Consider the following 15,360-nt stretch of genomic DNA (forward strand, 5'->3'; position numbering starts at 1 on the left):
TTAATATTCTAGACAAATTAATGTGCCTTGATGCAAAATCCTGTATACAGTATAAACCAACATAGAGCCTGTCAGTGTACAATCTCACATACATGAATATGAGAGACACTTCTACATTGTTTTTGATATTTTATCCTTTAAAATATCTATCATTGAATCTATTTGTGTATGAGTATATATATGGTGTGGAGGTGTGTGGGGGGGTGTGTTATGTACTTTTGTGTGAGGGCATGTAAATACCCATGTGCATGATGAGGCTACAAGAGGATATTTGATGTCCTGCTCTATCACTGTATACATTGTTCCTTTGACACATGGTTTCTGACTGTACCTGGAGCTAAGCTGGTTGCCACCAACCACTGATCCATCTGTTATCATTGGCCCCCACAGTCTCACAGTGTTACTGTTATATGCTCAAGTGGAATTGAGTAAGCACCCTTGTGGAACAAACACTAATCCACTGATCCACCTTTCAGCCCACTCTGCACTCTCTTATCTTCTTTCTGGATCTCCTAATGTTTCATGGTAGAAGAACCTGGATTGAGCTTCTATTTCCTTTACCTCCTTCCTTGTCCATCATCTTTATTTTTGTTCTTCAACAACTATTTTCCAAATTTTATATGCGATTTTAATTTTTGAGCGATAAAATGAAATAAAAATACATCCATTTAAGGCTTCCAAGTTATTCTGCTGTTCCCTTTATGCAAGCATCTTGTTACTACACTGAGAAAACAAATTTCCTTGTGTTTGTGAATATATCAGTAGCATGTTTTTCAAAGCTTCCCCCATTTCCCCAGAGTTACCCATTTACTATGGTCCTGTTCATAATTGTTTTTTGTTTGTTTCAATGGTTGATGGAACTTTGTGTGCTCCAATCTTTTATGTGAAAGGACTTCCTCAACTCACCAGTTACACAGGATAGTTGATTCAACTCCTTTTAAGAGTGAGGCATCAGATGTTTTATTAGAAGTAAAATGAGTCTGTGCTTGAACTTAACTGCTGTGTTTTGGTTGAGGTAGTGGAAAACAATACTATTCTGGTTAATGGCAATCTCTAGACATACAATATTTCTTAAAAAAAAAAAACCTTCCAATCCACTGCTAGAGATAGAAATGTGCGGGTTGGAAAATAGCTCAATTTGTAAAGAGCTTGTCTTATAAGATCGAGGAAATGAGTCCAATTTCCAGGGTCCAGGTAGAGAAATGTGGGTATTGTGGTGCAATACACCTATAATTTCAGTACTGGCGCAATGAAAACAGGAAGATGCCTGGGGCTCACTGACCAGTCAATATGTCCTACTTGATAAGTTATTGGTCAGTAGAAAATCTTGCTTCAAACACAAAAGACAGTTAGTACCCAAAGAGGTTAACCCTTGGCCTGCACAAAGATGAACATACATACTCATATACATTCATCCATACACACATATACATGTACACACAGTTATACACACACATAGGAACAGGGTGGATGCCTAGCCACTGGGCATCTTTAGAAGTAGAAGGATGTTGATGTGTCAGAACTTTTTATATAGACTTTCCTTGGTCTCTAGTTTTGACTTCCTGTCATATCTCTTAGTTTTCCCTAGATATTGGTGTCCCTAAGACTAATGTCTCAAATATTTAATTCTCAGAGATGATTTTTCATCCTATTCTATGAGAATAAGAGATGATGAGACACTTCTGACTATGTAAGTTTGGGGAGAAACCTGATTCAGAAGTCTGTCAATCACCCCGGGCTAGCCTGTGCCTGTGACTGTCCATTTGCTCCTAGTATTTTCCTGTGAGCCTCCCAAAGGTGCTATGAACACATAATTTGCAAGGCATCTAGGTAGAAACATTCTCCACTCTGTGAAGTTGGTAGTCCTACCTGCACTAGCTTATTCTCTTCAATTTTGATTCTCCTACTATTAGTTCTGGCAGACTGCAATTTGTACTCTGTTGACATCTTGTTTAAAGGGATGGAGAGGGAGAAGAGGACAAAGGTGGTTAACAGCAAGGATAGGAGGGGAAATGTGGTCAATATGCAATGTATGCATGCACAAAACTTACAAGTAAACTAATGAACTGAAAGGTAGCTGAGTGTTTTGGGGGAGGCTCCTAGTGCTGACTGCACTTCTATATGCCTGATGCACTTACCAGGTGTTTCTTGTTAGCTAGACATCTTGCCACAGGTTATTAAAATGAAACAATGCTTATTAAAACAAATGGAAAAAAGATGCTCTCTATAATGCCTAGAATTTTACTCTTTGTAGACTTGCCAAATTGCAGGGTTCTACAGTGTTTTCCTGTCACTGTAGGAAGTGAATGACATTTGCTGCATAGTACCCAGAGTTGGAAAGTAGCCTAAAAGGCATTGTCCTATATCAATGGTGTTCAGAGTACTGTTGAGTGTGTTTATACTATGTGCTTCTAGGAAGAAATTCAGTGAGAACCATTACATTCTTACAACAAAGAAGCAAGAATTGAGAGAAATACTCTAACTGTGGTCATGTCAAGGGTTAGGGGCACACAAGAAGCAGAACAGCAGACAGTGAGGACGTGGGGGTAACATGGATAGTAGTTCCCTTCCTGGTTTCAAGTTTAATCTATGTAGCTTTGGGCAAGTCAAGTCAACTCTCTAGGTCTCAGTGTCTTTACTTAGGAAATGAGGTCAAACAAAGAGTCATTCCACTTGGAGTGTCAAGCTATAGAAACATACCCAGATTTTCTGGTTTCTCCTCAATGAAACACAAAAATAAACTGTTCTCTGGGATTAAACTTTTGTCACCAAAGAGCCCAATGCATCCTTGATTCTCAATTTTCACTTGCTCCCTTCAAATAACAATAAGCTATGTAGCTGAATTGATACCTGCTACTTCGCAGGAAATATACTAGGAAGTAGGGATGAAAAAGCCCAGTGCCTGCCTTCATATGACCAAAAACACTTCTCTATTATGGCTGTAAAACTGGAGAGGGGTGTCCAAAGTACAGAGTAAGCAGTACTTTGACTAATTGAGTCAGCAAATCCGAATTGCCTTCATTAGGCAATTTGCTGACCCTAGTGAATGGATAGGAGTAAGACACAAGCCATAGGTCATACAGTCAAAAAGATGGGATGGAATGGGCTCCAATCATGAGTGGTTTGTTATTACATTTGCTATCACTTTATAGTCTTTTATTTGGATCTTATGTTGCTCACAAAAATATTTCAAGTAGTTATTTCAATGAGAATAATAACAACAAAATAATAAAATTCAGACTGGGTTAAATAATAAGGAAATAATTTAGTTTGGGAAGAAGTACGGAAATCATCTTGACTTCAGAATTTATCAACAGGTAGCCTCCACCTCACTTTCTTATTTCCATGATGAACTTTTTCTCAGTGTGCTATTTCCTTCTGATACCCAGTACTTTCCTTTTTAGATGGAGGGAATGTCTGACTCACTGCCCTAAGAAACTTCCCCTCTTGTCTCTCTGGCCCAAGCTGTGCCACATAGCCACCCACAAATCAGCCCCTAAGGCAAGAACCTACAAGATGCTCATCATATTAGGTCTGGGCTCTGGAACACCACAGCAGCATAGGTTTTCTCTAACTACTCACACCACACTAAGAGCTAAAGATGACTAAGAGCTGTGATATTGAGTATGTCAATGAATGAACACCAAACAGTGTGTGAAGGGGGGTGAAAACAATAATGGATAAACATCAGCATCTATTTTAGTTACAACAAAAAGTAGAACACTCTAATCCACATGATCATCTTTAATTTTTGATGGGAAGTTTAAACCTATATGCTATATTTTACTATGCACTATTACTATATTAAAAGTGACTGTTTAATGAAGGTATAAACATTGCCTTGGTTACTATATTTTCCAAATTGTCACAGTTAGAGTCATTTGAGAAGAGGGAACCTCATTTGAGAAAGCTTCCCCATCATATTGCCTCTAGGCAAGTTTTTAGAGATTTTCTTGATTAATGATTGATACAGAAAGGCCTAGCCCACTGTGAGTAGTGCCAACCCTGGGCAGGTGGTCATAGGTGGTAAAAGAAAGTAGGCTGAATAAGCTATGGAGAAGAAGCTAATAAGCAATATTCTTCCATGGTCTCTGCTTCGGTGCTTGCTGTAAGTTCCTGCCTTGAATTCCTATCCAACTTCCTTCATGATGTACTATATTAACTGTAAGATGAAGTAAAACCTTTCCTTTCCAAATTGTTTTTGTCCGTGGTATTTATCACAGCAATAGAAAGACAAATTAAGGCAATAGTGAAATGAGATCAATGAGGTACGAGGTAGATTCCAAACAGCCAAAGCCCAAAACTAATTAAAGATGAAATGTGATATCCATTAGCTTAGTTTTAAACTTCCTGACAGCCAAAAAAATCAAAACAACAACAAAAATACAACAGAAAGTATGATCATTTAAAAACAATACAACATAACTTGAAAGATCAATGCTACTGCTGTACCAGAATTTCCAGAGAAAAAATTTTCCCGACTATTTCTAATGAGTTCAGTATGCTGTTAATAATCAATAGCATCCTTGAGATAAATCTAACAAGTTTTTTAAAAATAAAAACACATATTTGGATTGGTTTGAGAAATTGGCATTAAGCCAAAGCAATTCACAGACACTCTAAAATTGATCCAAGTAGAAATTCTAGAAGTATATATAAAATGAGGATCCTAAACAATACAACAGGAGATGAGTTCAAAGTTATTTTTGCTTGATCATTGAAATGTTTTTAAACATAAATAATAATACAATAGAACAAAATACATAATACTTTGAAGGAGGCAGCAAAGAACCTTGGTGAAAGGATAGTTCAGTTGTGTCAATAACCTTGAGTTACCCAATGACCTTTATTGAGGGAAAGACCATCATTTCTCATGGAGCAAAGCCCTATTTGAATCACTGTCGTGTGCTGATGCCACTTGGCACATGATAGTTTACCTGTTTTGTGTGTGTGTGTGTGTGTGTGTGTGTGTGTGTGTGTGTGTGTGTGTGTGTGTGTGTGTGTTTTAGGATTGAGCCCAAGGCAATGTTTATCTCTTAGCTCGATTGGGTTAAAAACCATCTAAAGAGTTAGTAAATACACCTTTGGATGTGTCTATGATGGTTTTCTCCAGAGACCACTACATCATAAGGTCTATGACCCAATGAATAGAATGTTCCCTTGATGGATTCAAGATAGGACTGTATTATGCAAAGTGGTGAAAGGATGGATGCAGGGCCTAGTTAGAAGAAATAGGTCACTGGTGATATATATGTGCTGATTATATTTTGTCTTGTCCTCTTCCTGTGTTCTCTTTCTGAGCTTCCCATCCACCAAAGAGTAACTAACAGCCTGGGCCACACATTCTTACCATCACACTGTTCTGCCCAAGTGCATGAAGCTATACAGCTAGACTATGAAATGAGCCCTCTGAAACTAAGTACCTCTCTCCTTAAGTAGTTTCTGTCTGATTCTTTTTATCTTTTGTTTTTGTCATGACATTAAGAAAATAAGCAATATAGCACATTTCATTGTAATTCCTTGTTTGATCTCTTAACTTTCTTGATAGAAAGTTGAAAAACTGGCCATTTTTGACTTGTCAATTCTTGATATGGTATCTAATCCAGTATGGTAAAATAATAAGCTAATTCACTAAATATGTCTGGATGTTTGGGACCAGATTATACACCCTTAAAATGTATATATGTCCTAACCATGACCTATGTTCGGGTCCTAAATAAAACTATGTTTATTAAGAGTACTTGAGCTAAAATGAGATCATATGGAAAACTCAAATCTAAATGATGGTTACACTTATACAGAGAGACTTGGAGCCAAAACATGTGTGGAGAGAGCATGATGTGAAGACTAGAGTATGGAGACAATCGCGGAAGAGGTGGCTTCCTTCCTGGCCTCAGGAAAAGCCAATGTGAGGACAGTTTGCAGCTCCACACTGCCAGATGTTTGTTCCATTTATTACATGGCCCTAGTTAGTTATCACACTTAGCTGCATATCCTAGGTGATCCGCCTTCTAGAAATATGTTCCTCTCTGCTGAGCTTTATAAGGACAGAGAAGACCACACTGCCTTAGTCAGCAACTATGCTGTGATGACAATGGCTATAGCTATGTGGTGACTGATATCTGTTCCAGTGAAGATAGCTCCTTTCTGGTCATTTTCCAGTCTTATATGTAACAGACCCACATGCACAAACCATGTTTACATACAACCTCCAATGTTAACTAGCTGTGTGGTTTGGGCCACTTGACTAGAGACTCTGGGTTTCCTCATAAGACAGAAATGGAAGAATCTATTAAAATCTAAATTAAGATATTACACATGAAAACTCCTCATCTGGCACCCAATACATATTAAAGAGTCACAAAAAAGTCAGTGTATTCCCTTGCTTTCATGTTCTACTTGTAATGAAATATGGATTTCCTCTCCAAAAGAGCGAGTAGGCTCTTAAATCCTATACAATTTTAAGGTATTTTCCTTTAATATTATGATCTAATAACCTTCTATATTATGTAGAAGGTCAAGGAGATAGTTTAACTAAAAAAATGATAAATAGATGCCATTTCAGTTTAGGAGGAGAAATACATTTTTTGTATGAGAGCCACACATTCAAACTGGCATTTTAAATTTCTCATTAAAAAACAATTCCAGTTCATTGAGTTTACTTATAAACTCTGGCTAAGGTTTACACTTAAACAAATGTGTTTAATTCTATTCCACATCACCAAATGATTCTAAGCATAAACACAAACTCCATAACTTACAAATTTGTTTCTCTTTGCTCCTTTGTTCTGATTTTTATTCTTCCATTTTTTTCTGCATTGCTTCACAGTAACAGAGTGTTCTTTACCAAGTCAAGGAGGGGAAACCAAAAGCAAGTAAAGTCGTAATGATAAATGTGAGGCTGTTGGATTCCGGTGATTGCTTTCTAAAGAGGAAAGATACCACTTGAGCCAGGACTGGCTAGAGAGAAATTGTGCTGGCACAAGTCCATTTACCATGACTGGATTGGGGAAATCAGCACTTTTATTTCCTCAAAGCCCTCAATACTTTTGCAAGAATCCATACCTAGATCAGCATTGCATTATATAGAAGTACTTCATTTCACCCACCAAAGAGGTCCAAGCACTGTATACAAGTTAGAAGTCCTAATTGGCACCTATTAGGATTTCAATTCCCTGTCACACAGCTGGGAATTCAGGTTTGAATCATAAAATGTTGAATAAACTTAAAATAAAGAGCTTCCCATTTCTCTGCAAACAGAAGCACCAAGGATAGGGAGAACTGATAGCTGCCATTCAAACATCAAACAAGGAAGCAGGAAAACCATTTTTTAAAAAAGATCATAAACACATGTAACCCAGTAAACTTTTCTTGCAGAGACACAGAATATTAAGTGCAACATAGTATCAGGTCATTCTATAATATAACCCAATAGGAAAAGACAGAGCCTCTGTACCCATCCCTCAGAAAGTTGAGAAACCAGAACTGGACACTCTGAAGGACCCTATTCTGGGTCTACTTAGAAATATTGTTTATCTCCCACAGCAATTCTTTCTCTCTAAATGAGAGTAATGATTCTTTCACTGATAACCTGCAATACTTTGGAGCTACAGTGTCCTCCCCATGGCCATGTGTTAAAGGTTTGGTCAGCAGCCTTTAGCACCATTGGGAGGAAAGTAAGCTATTAGGAGACAGAGCCTTCTGAAAGGAACTTAGGACACTGGAGTTTATTTGACTTTCAGGTTACAGTCCATCTTTGAAGGAAGTCATAGCAGGAAATCAAGGAAGAAAGCTGGATTCAGGAACTGAAGCAGAAACCATGGAGGAAGCTTACTGACTCACCCTCTGACTTGCTTAGCTACCTTTTGCTTCTAGCCCACGCACACCTGCTCAGGGATGTTGCTGCTCACAAGGGCTGGTCCCTCCTATATCCATCAAGAAAATGTTCACACAGAGATGTCCACAGGCCAATCTGATGGAGAAAATTCTTCAACTCTTTTCCCAGGTATGTTTAGATTTGTGTCTAGTTAAAAAAAAAAAAAACTACGACACCTAGTATTCACATTAGAGTCCAATCTTCATTGAAATTCACTTTTATAATAAATCTACTCTCTCAGCAACTAGTCTGCTTCTGAGATAGTAAGTGATATATTAATTCATCCATCTATTAATTAATTTATCTTGCCCTAATGACCTAGCCAACTTTTGTTAGGTTCCACGCTCCATACTGCTGCATTGGTAGTGAAGTCTTCAACACATGAAAGTTGGGGATGCATCACAGCACCAATGGACAGAAAGAATGAAAGTTAAAAGCAATACAATAAACAAAAAGTCAAATATCACTTAGCTAGAAAATGCAGTAAAACTCTAGTTTGGTGAAGACAGTTTGAAATTGATAAAATGATGATGATAATAATAGCAATAATACCAAAAACAACATAGGAGGTTAATTATTCATGTTATTTGCTTTGTCTACTAATTTATTAGCTCTGATTTGAAAAATTCATAAACAGTATTGGTTTCTCCTTAAAGTTTACAAGCTCTTCAAAGGGGTTGTGAGGTTTCAATTTTTGGTGCAAGTACATTATCTTTAACATTACCTATAATATACTATATGCTTTTGATAATTGTCTCCAGCCACTCTTCGGAGGTCAGCTATTAGAATGAAGTTCCCATAGCTGCACAATCCAAGCAAGGCTTTTCAATAGAATTGTGGAATATGGAAGAAAAGATTTGTCCTTATGGTGGAAAAAAACTCACTCAGTACTTACATAACTAGTACTCTCCTTGAAAATCTTCTAGAAAGTTGCCATGTTGAAAACCCTCAGGCCAGTGGCCATTGAGGAGTGAGAAAAATGCTTTGGGAAATTGGCACATTCATTGCTAGTTGAATCTGTCTAGGGACTGATGCCTGGATTTCAGTGTTGAACAAACTCCTTCCACAAACTAGCTTAAGAACACGATGTGGTGGTGGTGGTGGTGGTGGTGGTGGTGGTGGTGGTGGTGGTGGTGTGTGTGTGTGTGTGTGTGTGTGGTGTGTGTGTGTGTGTGTGTGTGTGTGTGTGTAATTTGTCAAACCTAAAACTAATGCTGAAATTTGGTTGCCAAAATAGCAATAAGATGGGCCTTTAAGAGGTATTAGCTATTTTTATTTCTTGCAGGAACCAACTAGTTCTCAAGAAATCAAATTGTTATAAAGCATCTCTTCCACTCTGGTCACAGTCAATGGATCTCAGACATACTCCATTATGTAGTGCCTTCCACCATGTTTTGATGAAGTACTAGGCAATGGCCAGACATAGCTGCTGCCAAATCTTGAAATTTCCTGCTTTTAGACCTATTCTCAAGAATCCCACTCTGTTGATAAACCACTCATCCACAATTATTCTTCTACAACAGCAAATGTTGGGAGACCATGTAAATATGTGTATGCATGTAGTATATATCCAAAAAGATCCTTACTGAGTTCCAGAGACAAATAATATACTGTTGGACCTTGAAACACCTAATCATCACTTAGAAGAATGCCAGGTGGTTTTCAATCACCAAAAACAGTACCAAGACTTCTTTGCAAAGCACCCAAAATTAAGCAACTTTGTAAAATTTTCAACTTAAATTGAGATTACAGACCTTATCCTAAAGCTCCAGCCAGCCCTGTGGTCTGTCCATTGACCGCACATCTGTTCTCCACCAGGAACTGTGAGGACACAAAGGGCACAGAACAGGAAGATTCAGCACCGAGACTTGGGAACATACAGTCTGTTATGCAAAATACTATAAAGATATATGATAGTGCTTGAAGAACTCATAAGATTGAGCCACAAATAGTAGCTATAGTAGGAGGCATGATTAGCCACAACCTCAGGACAGCAGGCTCTGCCTTCATGGGGCTTCTCTATAAGCCAGCCAACCAGAAAGCTCATATTCCTGATAAGCTTGGCTTCAAGAGTAACCTTGACTCTTCTAGTAAAGCAAACTGATTGTGACTCTCATCTCTCCTCATTCCTGTACGTCACTCACTCACTCATTCCTTAGTCAAGGGCATCTCGAGTCTGAAGTGCATTTACATTAGTTTATATTAGCAATAGTATCCTATAAGAAAATTTCTATTTTATTTTACTTATTTTCAGTATGAAGTTATGTAAAATATTTTTAAATGAATGAAATGGTAAAAGAAGGTAAAATACAACCTACTGTGGTTCTCATATACTTTTTTCAGCAATGGCAATGAATGGCTGAGAGTGCATGCTATGAAATCAGGATGTGAGCGTTCACCATGAGCATGATTTGGAAAATACAAATTTCATTTTTCCTGGTCATAATCTGAAAAATTGTGATAGCAATTCTTATCTTGCAAAATATGCAAAGGGCAAAGTATAGGGACTGGAGTGGAATACAATGGAATGTAGGAAATATGTATAGACATTTGAAAAAGAAATTTAGATTTAAAAGGAATTCAAGGGTAAGACAATTCCTTCTAAAGAAGTAAAAATATACAAATATAAAGGAACATATTGATAGATTTCAATACAAGAGAACCATTAACTTTGATATAAAATATAGCACAAAAATTCAGTTATATCAGCTAAATCAAGGTAAAGTTCACATGCAATAAAAAATCCAATGGAAATACAGAATATTTTGAATTAATTTTCCTGCAATTTTTTATTTCAGATAATGATTATTCTGTTTTCTATCAATTTAGGATGTTAGTCTGCTCTAGAATTTCATTTATATGAAATTCCCCTTTGTGATTGACTTATATTGCTGAACAAAAAAAGTGAGCATAAACAAAATACTGGAGAGGTAAATATTATACCCTAAAAATACTTCTTCGGAAAATAGCAGAAGTTAATTACCACATACTAATAAGAAAAATACAACCCACAAAAACTGTCCAAATATCATATAGCAGAAATTCATAAAGGAATATTAAGTAACCAATAAAAATGAAAAAACATAACACACTTTCTATTTAGCTGATTTTCTTGTAAATTATTTATTTGTTATACATATCAGTGGGTTTCTTAAAGATATTATTACTCAAATATGTTATGTACTTTGACTATATTCTGTACCCATTACCCTTTCCTAAACCACTGTTCATCCTTTATTCTTCCCCAAACAGCTCCTTCTATTTTAGTAGTATGAGTGAAAGAGAGAGAGAGAGACAGACAGAGAGAGAGACAGAGACAGAGAGAGAGAGACAGAGAGGGGGGAGGGAGAGATCCTACCTTACTTGCTTATTAAGAAACACAACTATAACCAGTAAGGTAATACCACTTTTTCCATCTGTCACACAGACAGAATACTTTAAACATTGATAGCATCTTTTACAGGCAAATCTAGTTATACGCACCACAACAAGCTTTCAGTCAGTGGTGGACCACATAAGGAAGAGTGGTTCCATGAGGTTATACTATTGCTTAAATTTGTAGTAGCTGTAGAATCTAAGTTTTTGAAAGTAAAGTCTGGTTTTTGTATAAAGAAAAGCCTATGTATTTCTCAAGATATATTTGCCATTTAAATGACAAATTACAGATGGGCAAATAGTACCTTCAAATGCAGCCAAGAGAACAACACTGTGTAGACATGCCACTAGTGTATTAAGCTTCACCATGATGGCTCCAAATACAAAGCCAACCTGAAGTAACTGACACACAAATAAGAATAGGAAAATAGGAAATTGTTCCTACTTACCACTCTCCTTATAAGGGTATTGGAACATCCTTATAAAAACCCTGGGAAGCAGGCACTCGAAGTGCATTTGGACATATTTGGGTGGGGAAGGGGCTCTCCTCTGAATACTGGCTTCACACTTCTTAATGTTAAACAGCATTATCCATTTGTTGGAAAACACTGAAGTCAAACCACTCTGAGTTTTATGTCAAGAAGCTTCCACCAACAGAAAGGTGCTAACACAAGTCTGGGGCTCCCCAGTTCCAAACTTTTCAAAAAAGACTTGCTGGCCTTGATTTCATCCAGTGAAGATCTCTGAATCAATAATTGATAACCAAAGAGTCATGATCCTCAGTTTGAGTCTCTTCCATGCCTAACCCAAACCACTACACCACAAGATGAGTTCACATCACTTGGCCCCTTCCAAATGAAGAATGAGAAAGCATAATTTTTAGGATTATGAAATGCTAGCCACAAAATAAATATGCTAGTCAGATACAAAGAAAGTTAATATATAAGCAAATGGAAGTATAAGCAAATGGAAGAGGTAACATGTTTGAACCCACTCTCCTTGGAGAAAGAAGACTCACTAATCACCATTACATGATTTTACAGATGAGTAGGTAAAGACAATAGGTGTGCACTGTGGAAAAGGAAACCTGCCTCTTATGGAATCACCTGTACTGAAGGTCTGTTGAGAAGAAGCAATCTTTAATCAGGGCATGATGCTTTACTTATAGCATTCTAGATTACAAAGCAAAAGGACACATAGACCCTCATCTAGTGTTCATAGTCACTTCTTACATATTCCTAATAGCTATTTAAAGTCAATGGACAAATAAAACCTATTTGAAACTTTTAGGCTTCATCCTTAATGACCATAAGTAAGCCACTTAAATTATCTGAGCTATAAGATTCTACCTTTAAAAAGTAAAAATAACAATGTTTACATGATTTAAGTGTCAAGTATATTTAAGTACCTGGTGAAGTACCAGCATAAATGTGGATGAAAACATGGACATACAAAAAGTTGTTCAAACACCCACCAAAACACCTGTGAGTGGTTTAGAATTTTTGCCTGTTAAAACTAAACACCTTCTTAACTATTTTGTACTGGTTTTTGAGTGAAGGTTGTTTTTTTTTTTAATGCCCCAGAATGAAACTGGCAGGTTTGTGATAGTTTCATGCTTCAGTTTATACATATTCACAACAGCTTCGGGCATCACATTCTGTTTTGTTTTAGCTATTCGGATACGTGTGCTAGCAGCTCATAGTTTTAATCTGTATTTCGCTAAAGACTTGTGATATTGAACATATTCCATATATTTATCTTCTATATTTACATTTTATTAGGGGAAATGTTTGTCAAGCATTTTGACCATTTTTATGATTGTGCTGATTATTTGTATTTTTTAAATATTTCTTTATAAGCTTTGAGAGTACTTTCTGCATTCTGTATATCAGTTTGTCGTTTCTCAGATAAATCCTTTACAAATATTTGACGTGAGCTTCTTGTGGATAGCCTGTAGTTGAATCATGTTTCTTTAAGTCCTTTTCACATCTCTTTTACTTGGTATCTATAGGCCATATAGATTATAATGAGGGTATTGAGAAATACTTATTTTGCTATTCTGTTTTACCTTCTGCTTGTTCTACTTTTTTGTCTTTTATTGCTCTTATGTGCTACTGTGACTTGTTTCAGAATTCCTTGATTCGGAATTCCCAAGTGGTTTTTCATATATAGCTGTGCATGTGTGTGTCTACATCACATATTTACCACAAATTTACTTGTCTTCACATTTTCTCAGTTCAGCTGAAGCATAGAAACTTTATTCATTTTTTGTCTTTTTATCCTCCTACATGTACATTGAAATTGTCTAAATATTTCATCTATATACTTTCCCTTCCATATCATATATTGTTGTGGAATAATTAACTATGAAAATATATATTTCATTTGTTTAACTATGTAAAGATGTGTTGCATTTGTTTAATTATGGAAAGATGTGTTGCTGTTTTTACCTTGCCTGCCTAAGGAACCTGAGTGGTCTAATAAAAAACTGAAAAGCCAATAGTGAGGGAGGAGGTGTAGGCTGGCATGGAGAGTAAATAGGAGGAGAAATTTAGGCTCCTGGAAAGAAAGAAAAGGAGACACCAGGGAGATGTCAGGGGCCAAGCAGCAGCCAGAAAGGAAGCAGGAAAGTAGGACATATGGAATGAAAGAAAGGTAAAAAGCCCTGAAGCAAAATGTAGATGAATAGAAACAGGATGGATTAAATTAAGGAAGCAAGAAAATAGAGCATCCAGAATGAAAGAAAGAAAAAAAGCCCAGAAACAAAATGTAGATGAATAGAAACAGGTTAAATTAAAAGAGCTAGAGGGACAAGCCTAAGCTAAGTCAAGAATTCATAAATAAAAAGTCTCTATGTCATTATTTGGAAGCAATTGACTACCCAAAGAAAGTTCCAGTTACAAGATATTGCTAAATTTTGTCCTTGAACCATCAGTCATAACTTAGAAATGTCAAAGTCAAAAGAAGATTTATCCTATTTACCCATAGTTTTACTTTCTATGATTCATCTTCCCCTCTGATGTTTCAATACTTCATTCTGTTTGCTTAAAGAACTTCCAGAAATCATGATATGAGGAGAATTTTATCAGATTTTCTCAGATTTCTACCATCTGGAATGTCTAAGTTTCCCCTTTCATTCCTACAAAATGCTTTCAATGGACACCCCAGTATATTAAGTTGATAGCTCTCTTACTTCAGGACTTGTAATATATTTCATTTGGCCTCTATGATTTCAGACAAGAAGTTTCTACGACTTTTTCTTTATGGATAAGGTGCTGTTTCTCTCTAATTAAATTCAGGATTGTTCTATGACTTCAATATTGAGAAGTACAGTTATGTATCTTGAATTTATTTCTTGGAAGCATTCTATTTGAAGTTCAGTCAGGTTCTCGAACCTATAGGATCATGTCTTTTACCAAATCTGACATATTTGCAGCTACTAGTTTTCCAAATACCTTTCCAGCTCAAAAATCTTTCTTCTCTCTCAGTACTAGAGAGTTTAAATATTGGCCTTTAGTTATAATCAGACACATTACTGGTATCTCTTTATCTTTCAGTGTATTTTCTCTGTTTTTTTAGAATGGATATTTCCTTTACTTTCAGTTTACTGATTCTTTCCTCTTTTCCTCACATTCAGCTGTTGGATCCTTCTATTGAGGATTTTTGTTTGGATTTGAGGTTATTGTATTTTTCAATTATAAATTTTTTTATAACTTCTGCTCCTTTGTTAGAATTACTCTTCTTTTCATTTATTTAAAGCATGTTACAATCACTCAGTGAAACTTTTTTTAAAACAGCCATTCTAAATTTCTCCTCATTTAAATGGAGATGATAGAAAAATATCAATATACTTAAAAAAGAACAATAAAAATTATCCTGGAACAACAGACAGATAAGAGAAAGAAACTGGGTGGACAGGCTGCATTACTAAAATAGAAACTGTAACATTTATGTTGACAGAATATAGAAAAAAATGCCAAAGCTAAAAATGTATGGCTGAACGCGTTCTAAATACTGACATGCCCATCATCTCATTGTCAATATTCATTGTCCTTATCCGTTTATGTGAGTTTTTCCTGGGTCCTATTATAATGCATATTTTGTTAAGA

Source organism: Cricetulus griseus, assembly GCF_003668045.3.
Source record: "Cricetulus griseus strain 17A/GY chromosome 1 unlocalized genomic scaffold, alternate assembly CriGri-PICRH-1.0 chr1_1, whole genome shotgun sequence".
NCBI classification, from domain to species: Eukaryota; Metazoa; Chordata; class Mammalia; order Rodentia; family Cricetidae; genus Cricetulus; species Cricetulus griseus.